This window comes from Coenobita brevimanus, chromosome 69, assembly GCF_032717465.1.
Source record: "Coenobita brevimanus isolate Jiangsu-jjx chromosome 69, ASM3271746v2, whole genome shotgun sequence".
Classification (NCBI taxonomy): Eukaryota; Metazoa; Arthropoda; class Malacostraca; order Decapoda; family Coenobitidae; genus Coenobita; species Coenobita brevimanus.
Genome location: NC_137022.1, coordinates 30574415 through 30586914, shown reverse-complemented (window position 1 = coordinate 30586914; position 12500 = coordinate 30574415). Strand labels below are relative to the sequence as shown.

Here is a 12500-nt window from a genome sequence, read left to right as displayed (position 1 = left end):
TTTCCCTTAAATTGCTTCCTTCCCCTCCCTTCACATTCCCTTCCCATCCTTTAATAAACTACCCTCCCCCCTTGAGGCACCTACCCACCCCTTGGCCCTCCCTGCCCTTCCCCTTCCCTTAAATAGCCCCCTTCCGTTTTCCTTCCCCCTCCCTTTAAAACTTCTTCCCTCAGTTAACAGTTTATTTCCCTTCTCTCCTCCTTTCCGTCATTTCCTCTTCTCTTCATCTTGTCCCTCACTCCCATCCCTTCATCTTCCATCCCCATTCACCCTCCCTTTATTTTTTTTATTTTCTTCTCTCTTCCCATCCCTTCATCTTCCCTACCCATCCTCTCTTCTCTCCCTTTGTGTATTTTATTTTGTATTTATTTAATGATGGACGTGGTACAGTTGCTCAATAGATCTGTACAATAATTAGTGTTTCCTTATCAGACACTCCCTTTATAGATCAATAGGCCTTTTCGTTAGCTGTATATCCTGCTTACTCCCTTTTTATATTCTGCCCTTTTATCATCCCTCCATCTCCCCTATTTTCCCTATTCTTCTCTCCTTCCACCCCCCTTTTTCATTCCCTCCCATTCCCTCTCCTCTCCCCCTTTACTCCTCCTCCTGTGTTGTAAAGTGTCTTTTTCTCCCCTTCCCTCATCTGATCTCTCCCCTCGGATATCTTACCCCTCTTGCCCTCATAATGTCTCCCCCCCCCTTTCTCTCTCTCTCTCTCTCTCTCTCTCTCTCGCTATTTTCTTCCGTATATTTCACATTTTCTCATGTAACAAATAAGAAAAACGGAGGTGGTTTGACTATAGGGAAAATGAAAGATTGAATGACACTATTCACACACACACACACACACACACACACACACACACACACACACACACACACACACACACACACACACACACAGTTTCTCTGAGATATTAAGCACACATTCCTTCATTCATCACTGAGTGCTCCCAATTTGAGATGCCATTGCAGATGACTCATGCAATAATTGTTTTCTTTGCAGGTTGACCTCGCTGGACGGGTCAGGTCACGCTATTACGTCATCAGGTATGTTGTTATTTGTTACCATTGTTTTTCTTTTTCCTCTTTTTCATTTTTCTTTCGCCCTCTCCTCTTGTCTCTAAGTTTATAATATTTTGTCATTCGGTACATTATATACCATACTTATTATGTATCCATGTGTATTCTCTCTCTCTCTCTCTCTCTCTCTCTCTCTCTCTCTCTCTCTCTCTCACACACACACACACACACACACACACACACACACACACCGTTGATTGAGTAGCGTAAGACATGTTGTCAGTCATCCCACTCATTCATTGGAGCTGATTTATGAATGGACCGTGACGTCATAGTAAACAAACCTCGTGATTGGTCAGAGAGAGAGAGAGAGAGAGAGCTGTGATGAGCATAATAAGTTTAATTATACGCCCCATCTCATAAACCCATACTCACCGACTCAGCTTTTTATGTTTTAACTCCTCTTGCCAAGCGTCTCTCTCTCTCTCTCTCTCTCTCTCTCTCTCTCTCTCTCTCTCTCTCTCTCTCCAGACGGTTTTATTCAGCTGTGGGGTGGAGTAGGGAGTGTCGGGGTTTGGTATAGTCATCATTAACCTTGCATGGAAATTCGTTCAGTCCTGGAGTGGTGGACTGGCCTGTTCATTTCAGCCCCCTAAAATACAAACACCATTCTGAGTGGTAGAGTTTTGTTAGTTGAACTAAAAACATCTAGGTAGCAAGAATCAGAGTGTATCTATCTGTCTATCTATCTATCTACCTACCTCCCTCCCTTCCTGCCTGTCTACATACCCACCTGGCTACCTATCTACCTACCTACCTATCTATAATTTTTAACAAGTTCAATTAAAATCGTCTGCAGGTAGCAAGGGCCTGGGTAAACCTGTCTACCTACCTTTCTGTCGATCTCTGACTATCTGCCTGTCTGTCTGTCTATTTAATTTTGACCTAACCAAAACCTGTGACTGAAGAGGTGAGGGAAATCAGATGACGTTGATATTGTTATTGCTATTATTATTATTATTATTATTATTATTGTTGTTGTTGTTGTTTTTATTGTTATTATTAATGTTTTGTAGTTCAGTACTTCAGTGATCTAAGACGCCAGGTGTTTGTATGAGAGAGGGAGAGAGAGAGAGAGAGAGAGAGAGAGAGAGAGGTCATTTTCGCAACTTGGATCATTGGAAATTACCCCTCCTATCCCCCTCAACCATCCACCACCCCTCCTCTCTCTCTCTCTCTCTCTCTCTCATTTTGCATACCCCCTACCCCTTTTCACCTCCACTAACTCATTCCCTTACATCCCTCTTTCCCTCCCTCTCCCAGCATCCCTCTTCTCTCCTCCTCCCCTCCTCTCCCCTCTTCTCTCCCCCTCCCCTCCCCTCCTCTCCTCTCTTCTCTCTCCCTCCCCTCCCCCCCTCTTTCAATGTCTGGGCTTCCCCCTGCTTTACGTAATGGTGGTAGTTGTGGTTGTGATGGTGGTAGGTGATGGTGATGATTATGGTAGTTGTGGAAGTCATGGTTGTGTTTGTGATGATGGTAGTTGTGGTGGTTGTGATGGTGGTAGTTGATGGTGATGATTATGGTAGTTGTGGAAATGGTGGTTGTGTTTGTGATGATGGCAGTTGTGGTGGTTGTTGTGGTTGTGATGGTGGTGGCTGATTGTGATGGTTGTATTTATGCTATTTTGGTAGGTGTGGTTGTGGTCTGGGTGATGGTAGTTGTGGAAATGGTGGTTGTGGTGAAAAGCTGTGGTAGTTGTGGTAGTTATGTTAATGGTGATGGTAGTTAGTGATGGTTAATATTGAGTGGAAAGTTTGTGTGGTTGTGTGAATGAAATAGAATGAGAGAAAATGGTAGAGAGAGAGAGAGAGAGAGCAATGAAAGAATGATGGTGTGAGTGAGGCTGAATATCAAAAATTGGCGGGGAGAGAGAGAGAGAGAGAGTTGTGTTGTAAACCTAAGCGACCTCATTTGGAGTGACTCTTTTAGTAGTTTTTTCCCCCTAGACTTTTATATTTTCTCCGTAAAAAAATAAAGGTGACCCGGCGTGCTGAAAGGGGCCTACCATCCCTCAGTGAAGGCTGCCCGGAGCTGACTATCCTACTTACATTGAGTTTGGTGGTCTTGGTTGGCGCTTCTGTTGGTCTTTGTGCTAATGCTTGGTACACCTCAAGTGGCGCAAATTTTCCTCCATTTCCTTCTAATATCCCACTGCACTTCTTCGTGACTATCACCATATCGTTCTTTTAATCCCCTGTTAAACTCTGTGTCAGGAAAAAACAGTACTACGGCTCTGCGTCCTTTCCCCAGCACTTCTTCGTGACTAGCGTTGTGTTCGAGTGTTAATATCGTGTTGCACTAAATGGCAGAATATTGGTGAGAATATGGCTTTACTTAATTCCGTAGCACTTCTTCGTGACTAGCACCATATTCTAGTGTTAGGCTCTTGCTACAGCCCGACATTTAAGATAGAGAGATGACAATTTTTGGCCATGTTAAAGTGGAAAGAATAGAGTTTGTTAGTGCTGAAGTTTAAATCTTTACTTAGAGAGAGAGAGAGAGAGGGGGAGGGAGGGAGGGAGGCTTTATGTTCGCAGCACTTAAGCGAATTTTGTGCCTTTTTTGTAATTTAGTGTTGGTTTCATTCTCACCCCCATTGTAATAATAATAATAATAATAATAGGATGGGGAGCCTTCGAAGTACACGAGATAAGTCCCCAAGAGTGGAAATGTTTGTGATATTGAGGTTATATTTTTAACGTATTTGTGGTAATGAGAGAGAGAGAGAGTTGGAAAGGCAGGGAGAAAGTGCGTGTGGTGGAGAGAGGAGGAGACAGTGTGTTGGAGGGACAGGGAAGGAATTCCTGAGGGAGAAGGACAGGGAGACAATGTGTGTGTGTTGGAGAGAAGGAGACAGAGTGGGAGAGACATGAAGTGTGGTTGGTGGATGGAGACAGACTGGTGGAGAGAGGACCTGTGTGTTGGAGATTCAGATAGGGAGAGGGTTGTTGGAGAGGAAAGCACTGTGTGGTGGAGAGAGGGATGCAGAGCGTGTTTTGGAGAGGGAGGTACAGAGAGTGTGTGCATGAGAGGGAGACTGTGTGTGTGTGTGTGCTGGAGGGAAGAGAGACAGAGTGTGTGCTGGAGTGGGAGGCAGTGTGTGTGTGGTGGAGGGAGAGGGACAGAGTGTGTGTTGGAGAGAGAGCCGGGTAGAGAGGGAGGGAGAGAGGAATGGAGGGAGGGAGGTAGAAAGCAGCAGCAGCAGCAACCCGTATCGATCCCCAACCAGTCTTGTACCACCAGCTTCAAGCTCCACACGCTCCCCACCCAGGCTCCCTTGTGACGTCAGTGCCACGCTCCCTCACGCTCCCTGCCTCCCGTGGGCGTGGCCGGGGCGTGGAGGGGGCATGTGGGCGTGGGGAGAGGGGCTTTTAACCCTCCCACACGCCCCAATGGCCACGCATCTCTGTGTCCCTCTCTGTGATCAGCTCAACTCGTCCCTCTGCCGGCCTCCTACTCCTCTCCTAGCCTGCCTGCCTGCCTGCCTCCCGCCCTGCCTGCCTACCTATTTATCTACCTACCTACCTACGTACTTGCCTCCCTACATACCTCCGTGTTGCTGCCTTGGTTCTAGCCTGGACCTGCCTCAGCCTGCCTAACCACCTTTGCCTGTCTAGTGACATTGCCGAAGTTGCCAGATTAATTTTAGTGCCTAACATGACTGCCTGGTTGACATGCCTCGCTTCGTGCTTGGGTAACCACCATAAATCCGGTTATTTATTTATTTATTTGAAGTGTGTCTGTTCCCCAAGAGGATTTTTTAAAGATTTGGAATGACGTGTGGCAGTGAAGGGGTTAATGAAGGCTGTATCCAACCCCTCCAGTTGCAAGTCTCTCCTAAGCTGAAGAAAATCGTCTGGAGGTGGTAGTAGTAAGAGAAAAATGCACCGTATTGAAGGGATTAAAATGTCCTGCCTACCATTATTGCCTGATCCCGTGCCTCACCTCTGTGCCTGCCTGGTGCGTTTGCCTAGGCTGTCCGGTTCATTTTATTGCTTAACTTGATGACCTTGTTGACCTACCTTAGTGCCCTGACAAACCTCTGCCTAGCTTCTTGGTCTGGCTTTCCTCCCCTGCCTACCCATTACCTAAGCTGCACGATTAATTTGACTGCCAGTTTGACCTCTAAATGCCCTGCCTAACCTCTGCCTAGCTTCTGTACCTCACTCTCCTGCATAGTCTTTCTGCCTACCCAGTGCCATTTTGCCTAAGATGTCTGATTAGTTTTACTGCCTAACTTCACTGCCTGGGTAACGTGCCTAAGTGCCTTCTCTCGTTTCGCTGCCTGATTCCTGCCTAACCCCCCCTCCCCTGTCTGCCCAGTGTTTTTGCTAAGCTGACACATTAATTTTATTATTTAACTCCTTTCCTTTCATCACTACCTGACCTTCCTGCCTGTCCTCCGTCCCTAACCTTCCTGCCTGTCCTCCGTCCCTAACTTTCCTGCCTGTCCTCCATCCCTAACCTTCTTGCCTGTCCTCCGTTTTTAACCTTCCTGCCTATCCACCCTGCCTGACCTCCCTGCCTACCAAGTGTTACTCCCGTAACTTTATTGCCTGAATGACCTGCCTCTTTGCCATCCTGTCATGGCTGCCTAACTTCTTTGCCTTTCAGCCATCCCTGCCTATTCTAACTTCTATGCCTAGCCCCTCTGCCTTACCCTACCTCACCTCCGTCTGCCTAGTGCCCTTGCCTTAGTTGCAAGGTTAATTTTACTGCCTAACTTGCTTCCCTGTTCGACCTGCCCAAGTATTCTGCCTAACCTCTACATGACCCCTGCCTAACTTGATTCCCTTGCTTGACCTGCCCAAGTGTCCTGTCTAACCTCTGCCTGACCCCTGCCTAACCTCCCTGTATGCCTGGTATCTTATCTAAGCTGATAGATTAAATTAACTTCCTAACGTTATAGCCTAAGTGCCCTGCCTGTGTTCTCTGTCTAATTATCCTGCCTCCCCCCCTGCCTGACTTTCTGCCTAGCCTCCCTGTCTGCCTGCCACCATTGCCTAAGCTCTAATTTTACTGCCTAACATTATTGCCTAATTACCTGTCCAGCTTAAATGCCTGCGGTAAATAGCCTAACTAACTTTACTGCCTCACCTCCGTGGTATTTTTTCTGCCTAACATTCCTGTCTAAACTCTCTGCCTTACTATCCTGCCAAAATTCTCTGCCTCATTATCCTGCCTAAATTCTCTTCCTTTTTACCCTGCCTAAATTTTCTGCCTCACTATCCTACCTAAGTTCTCAGTCTCACCCTTGTGCCTAAATTCTCTTCCTTGCTCCCCTGCCTAACTTACCTCCCGAAACGTTGTACTTAGATGCCTGCCCAACCTTTGTATTCTGCCTAACTTTCTTGCCTAAATTTCTGGCTTAATTCCCTGCCTACCCCCTGCCTCTCCTTTGAACACCACACCCGGGTCCTGCCTCTCTCATACCTCATCCTTTCCTCCTCCTCCTGCATCCTGCCTGCCTCTCTCTCCGTCTTTCCTCTGCCTCCTTCTTGTCTCTCCCTCTCTGTCTCTCTGTTTTTCCCCTCCCTCCCGGCTGCCTACCCTTCTCTCCATCTTTCCTCTATCCTCCATTTTTATCTCTGTGTCTTGCCAGTCTTCCTTCCTTCCTTTCTTCCTTCCTTCCTTTCCCCTTTCCACCCTTTTATTGCCTGTCCTCCCTCCTGCCTGGCTTGCCTCCCCTCCGTCTCTCTCTCTCTCTCTCTCTCTCTCTCTCTCTCTCTCTCTCTCTCTCTCTCTCTCTCTCCACTCCTATACTCTCTTTTCCTTCAGACTTCCATGCCTCCTTCCCTCCCTCCTTCCATTCTTTCTCCCCCCCAACCCTTCCTCCAGTCATCCTGTTATCCATCCTGCCTTCTCTTCCTCCCTTCCTGTTTTCCCTCCGTTTATCTTTCTCTCCAGTCTTTCTTCCTCCCGGCCTCTCCACATCCTTCCAACTCTGCCTTGCCTGTCTGCCTACCTCCTCCACCGTTTCTGCCAGTTGTTAGTTCCAGCTGCCTAACCGTACCCCTGCCTCACCCTGCCTAACCCTGTCCCAGCCTCACACTGCCATTCCTCTGACTGCGCTCTCCTGCCTTACCTTGTCCTCACCCACCTACCTCACACCCTCCCTCTTGCCTTAAACATTCTTAAAATTTTTTCCTGCCTCATTCCCCCCCTGCCTCACCCACCTGCCTCACCCACCTGCCTCCTGACCTCAATTTTTCGTATGCATGGCCTGTACCTGCCTTACCTAGCCTAGAAAACAGCCACCACCACCATCTGCCTTACCCTCGCCTGCCTCACCCGGCTTGCGTTTGCGTGAGGCAGGGCTGAGGTAGGCAGGGGGAGAGAGAGAGAGTGAGGCAGATTGAACTCGTTTTATCACCACCGGTATCGACATCTACCACCACTACCACAATCCACAACTACCACAATTACTACCGCCACCACTACTGCTACTACGACCATTGCAGCAGTCACGACTATTATCACCATCAACAGCTACCATAACTACCACCATCCACCAGTACCACCATCCACCACTACCACATCCCCCACCACAACTGCCACTATCCACAACAACTTTCACAACCACCACCACAACTACCACAGCCATCAACATTTCGAGAGCAGAGAGAGAGAAGAAAGAGCGTGAGGCTATAAAAGAAACCGGATCCAAGGAGAGTGATACAAGGAATAACTCTTTTAACTCCTCTTTAATTCCTACGCTCAGTGACTTTATTAACAGTGATTTTATTAAGTGAATTACCAGGCCTATTTGACACTCCTTTATTACGTCCTTCGCCCAGTGACTTTATTTATCAGTGAAGCTATTTGTTAAGTGAATTATTAGGCCCATGTAACACTCCTTTATCCCTTTACTTCGTCCTACACCATGTGACTATCAGTGGAGTTATTTATGCAAGTGAATGATATGCGTGTGTGTCTGAGGGCGGATTATCAGACTAACCCCGGGATACCTTGATTAATCACTAAGTAATCGCTAAAATAATCTCTAATAATCGCAGAAATAATCTCAGTAATAATCGCTGAAATAATCTGTAATATTCAGTAATTATCGCTAAAATAATCTAAAAAATAGCATAGCAGGTGTGGGTGTTATTGAGACATGACCTGCTTTCACTGCCTTTCCCCCCCCTTTTTTTTTCTTTTTTTTTTTTTTCTTTTTTTTTCCAGCTTATGGGAGACTTTTCGAAATGTGGGGGGGGGGGTTCGATAGAGCTTTTGTTATCCCTTCTGGTACTATAGTCCTTTTTTTCTGACATGTTATCCCTCTCAGCTCAGTTGATGGCCAGGTGTCGTTAAATTGGAGGACAGATTTGACTAGTAACCAAGGAGACTCGTTTCTACCTCATAACTAAGGTCATGGAATTTCATGCAGTACGATGTTGTATTCATTTATTTTTTAATGAAGTTTTATGATGTGTATAATTTGTGGTGGATATAGCGGGTGTTACGGTGCTGTGTTGGTGTGACGTGTTTCGTGTGACGGGCCATCTTATTAAGGGGCAGGTGTTGGGCGAGTGGATATTGAAGTAACATGTGGGTACCAGACAGGAGTGATGGCCATCTAGATAACTGGCTGGTGGTTACGGGAAGTGTGTTACGGTTCTGTGTTAGTGTGGTAGCCTTTGTGTGACTGACCAGTTTGTTGAGGGGGAGGTGATGGCCGAATGGATAAACCAGTGACAGCAAACTCATGTAGGTGGCATGTTTGTCACTTTTTTTTTGGATGTTTGTGTGTGAATTACGGTGTTACAGAACTGACTCGTGTTGTATGTGATCAATAACTCTTACACCTCGGAGGATTTGCCACTGGTGGGTGAAATTATTGGTCATTATTCAGAGTAAGAATAGATATGCCACCCCCCAAGGTTAAAGGGTTAAAGGAGAGGCGGTGGCTGAGTGGATGTTGTGTCAGACTGTGGCGGTAGTGGTGGTGGTGGAGAGTCTGTGAACCAGTGGTGGATATATCAAGTATGTTATTTCGATTGTACTAATAACTGACGCGGTATACTGTGACGGTGGCATACCCTGAGGGGAGGTTGTGGCCGAATGTATAGAAGATTGAACTGTTGATACTGAAAAAGTCTCCCATAACATCGTTTGACCCTACCAACATGAAGAATCTCCTCCCCCTCCCTCGTACATCACACCTCTCCTGAAGGCGGTATCCCGTTTGACCATCTTCATTCATTATTGACGGTCGGTATTAGTGCCCAATTGGTGACGTGTGAAGACGTGGGAGGAGCCATCATTTATCGTGTTTACTAGCGTGTAGGACCTTGTGAATGGACTTTTGTGTCTTTGTGTCCAGACTTTGAGACGGTGCGCTACAAAAAACAAACAAACAGATGTGAAGTACTTATGATGATGTGCTTGTGAATTTGTATTTATCTCTCTATAATATTTATTCATTTATTTATTTGTTTATATATTTGCATTTTATCAGGCTTGGGAAAATCATAATAATATATAAATAGTGGTGGAGGTGATCGTGAGGTGTATGATTAATGTGACCATAGTGTGGAAAATACTGAGTGAATTTGTATACTTGACCTTAATGTGGAGAGAGTGGAAGTGATAATATTCCACCAGAGAGAGAGACTCCACATCCATACTCCACATCGTTACTCCACCCTCGACTTTTAGCAGGTTAAGGTGGAGTTGGCATCTTCCACTGCACCCTCTCGCTAACTCCACTTCCCCACCCTCCACCATTCTTCAAGTTTTTGTGGAGGTTTAGGTGGAGTGATAATCTTCCACAGCAGCATCAAACGGACTTCACTTTACCACTCCACTCTCCACTTTGCTCCTGTTTCTTAGTGGAGTTGATATCTTCCACTGTAGCATCCGACAGACTCCACGTTACCTCTCCACTCCACATTCAAGAGTGTGTGTGGAGTTTCTGGTGGAGTTATAAGGTTGTAATTCACTGCGGGCGCCACCTAACCACTCCACATCACCCTCCTCCATATGTACAGTGTCTTCTAGTGTGGAGCTTAGGGTGGAGTGATAATCTTCCACCTCAACATCAGAGGACTTCGCCTCAATCCAGACACCCCACCACACCTCTCCACCTGGCTTTTCCTCCACTTCTTCACATCATTCACGTTTTCCTCCACTTTTACTGTACCTTCCTTGTTTCCTCCTTAATTTTACCTCCACCTATTCTTCCCTCCATTTTCTCCACCCCTCCACTTTCCCTCCACATAGTCCCTCCACATAGCCATCCCTCCACTTTCCTCTTCTCTCCCTTCAGCTCCGCCTTTCTGCCTTTTCTCTCTACCTTCCCTCTCATTTCCTTCCACGTAGTCTGCCCTTCGCCTCTCGTTTCCTTCCATCCTCTCTCCATCTTTCCTCCACCTTCTCCACCTTTCCTCCACCCCTCCACCCGTCTGACTCCACCTCATCAGGACACCACTGTCAAGGTAGGTGTTTTTTTCAAGGTCACGTCTCTCCACTCCACTCCACTCATCTCTCTCTCTCTCTCTCTCTCTATCATGTATCCCTTCTTCATATATCATTTTCTGATGTTTGTATTAGTGTTAGAGTGAGATACTGGCGTGTGATGCTTCAGAGGAGAAAAAGATAGATAGATAGAGAGAGAGAGAGAGAGAGAGAGCACTTAGCACTCTCACTAATTATAACCACTGGAAGTTCAAACGAGGCACCGCATTCAGTCTGCTTGTTTATTATTGTTTAGTAGTGGTTCGCATTATTATTATTAATACTGATTTTATGGTTTTTCTTGGTCGTCATGTTCGTCTCCTCCTCCTCCTCCTTCTCCGTCTTCTTCGTCTTCTTCGTCTTTCAGTATTAGCCTGTTATTATTATTATTATTATTATTATTATTATTATTATTATTAATTATTATTATTGCTACTACTACTATTGCCATATTTTATTCAAGCATGCCTTGTCTCCATGGTAACGGCGTTCAGTGAACTACAGCTGATAAGATGTAAACAAACCACTCAGACCCCTTGCATCGGAGAGTGGATGGCAGGATATTGTGTTGGTGGATGGATGGATGGATGAGTGGGTGGATGGATGAGTGGGTGGGTGGATGGATGGATGAGTGGGTGGGTGGATGGATGGATGAGTTGAAGGAGGGAAGGTGGATGAATGGGACAGTGGGTGGAATGAAGGGATGGGTTGGTGAGTGGATGGGTGGATCTGTGCATGGATGGATGGGTGGATGGAAAAAAACTGAATTGAAGGAAAGATGAGTATGTAAACTTAAAAAAAAAATGAATGATGAGTGAAAGGAAAATGAATGAAAGAATGGATGGATGGACGATTATGAAGAGATGGTTGGAGAGAATGTATATGGATAGATAAAATGGAGAGCTAGAATTATGGATAGATGGATGGAAGGAAGGAAGGATGGATGGATGAGTCAGTGAATGGATGGATGGAGGAAGGAAGAAATGATGGGTGGATGGATGAATAAGGAAATCAGTGGATGAAATGACTGAAAGGAAGGATGGAGAGAGAGAGAGAGAGAGAGAGAGAAAGAGACTTCCCTCAGGCCAAAATATTCTCAGAAGGGAGCTCTTTTCCCTTAACTTCCCCCCCCCTCTCTCTCTCTCTCTCTCTCTCTCTCTCTCTCTCTCTCTCTCTCTCTCTCTCTCTCCTTCTTTTCTTCCTTCCTGCCTTCCGTTCCCCCTTCTTTATCTCTCCTTTCCTTCTCGTCCCCTCTCGTACTACAGGTAAAAATGTTCTTAATGAGAGAGAGAGAGAGAGAGAGAGAGAGAGAGTCAGGTGGAATGAATTGCCGGGGAGAAAGTGAGTTCAATTTGTGTGTGTGTGTGTGTGTGTGTGTGTGTGTGTGTGTGTGTGTGTGTGTGTGTGTGTGTAATATATAATGCAACGACCTCAGATTAAAAGATTTATTTGCTAAAAGCTTGTTCCCTTGGGCCTTTCCCTCCCATCCTTCTTCCTTTCTTCCTTCCATTTTTCCTTCCTTCCTTCATTCATTCATTCTTTCATTCATTCATTCATTCATTCTTTCATTCTTTCCTTGGTTAATTTTTCCACGTTCAGTTCACCCTTTATATATGTCTCCCAAATATTTCTTTCCATTTTCCTTTTCCTTCCTTCTTCCTTCCATCCATATTTCCCTCCATACCTCCCTCGGGCTTTCCAATCTTTCCTTCCTCGGATTTCTCCCTCCCTCCCTCCCTCCTTTCTCACGTGATCTTTTCCTCCATAGCATCTTCTCCCTTTCTCTTCTTCCTTAATGTATTTTTTTAATTGATTGATTCTCTTTCCTTCCTTCCTTCATGGCCCTTCTTTCCCTCCATCGCGTTCTTTTTCTTTCCATTATTTCCTCCCTCCTTCCATTCCATCCCTCCTTCCTCCCTCCCTCTTTGACCCCTCCCTCCTTCATATTCTCCTCC

General features: G+C 45.9%; 1 long non-coding RNA gene across 1 annotated transcript in view; it reads left to right on the top strand.

Moving 5' to 3' along the window:
* LOC145406181 (uncharacterized) overlaps positions 1-12500 on the top strand; it is a 50931-nt gene that overhangs the window by 11856 nt on the left and 26575 nt on the right. Inside the window, exon 3 of the long non-coding RNA XR_013898503.1 lies at positions 1010-1053. This is a non-coding gene — a long non-coding RNA (uncharacterized LOC145406181). The remainder of the gene's footprint in view (positions 1-1009; positions 1054-12500) is intronic.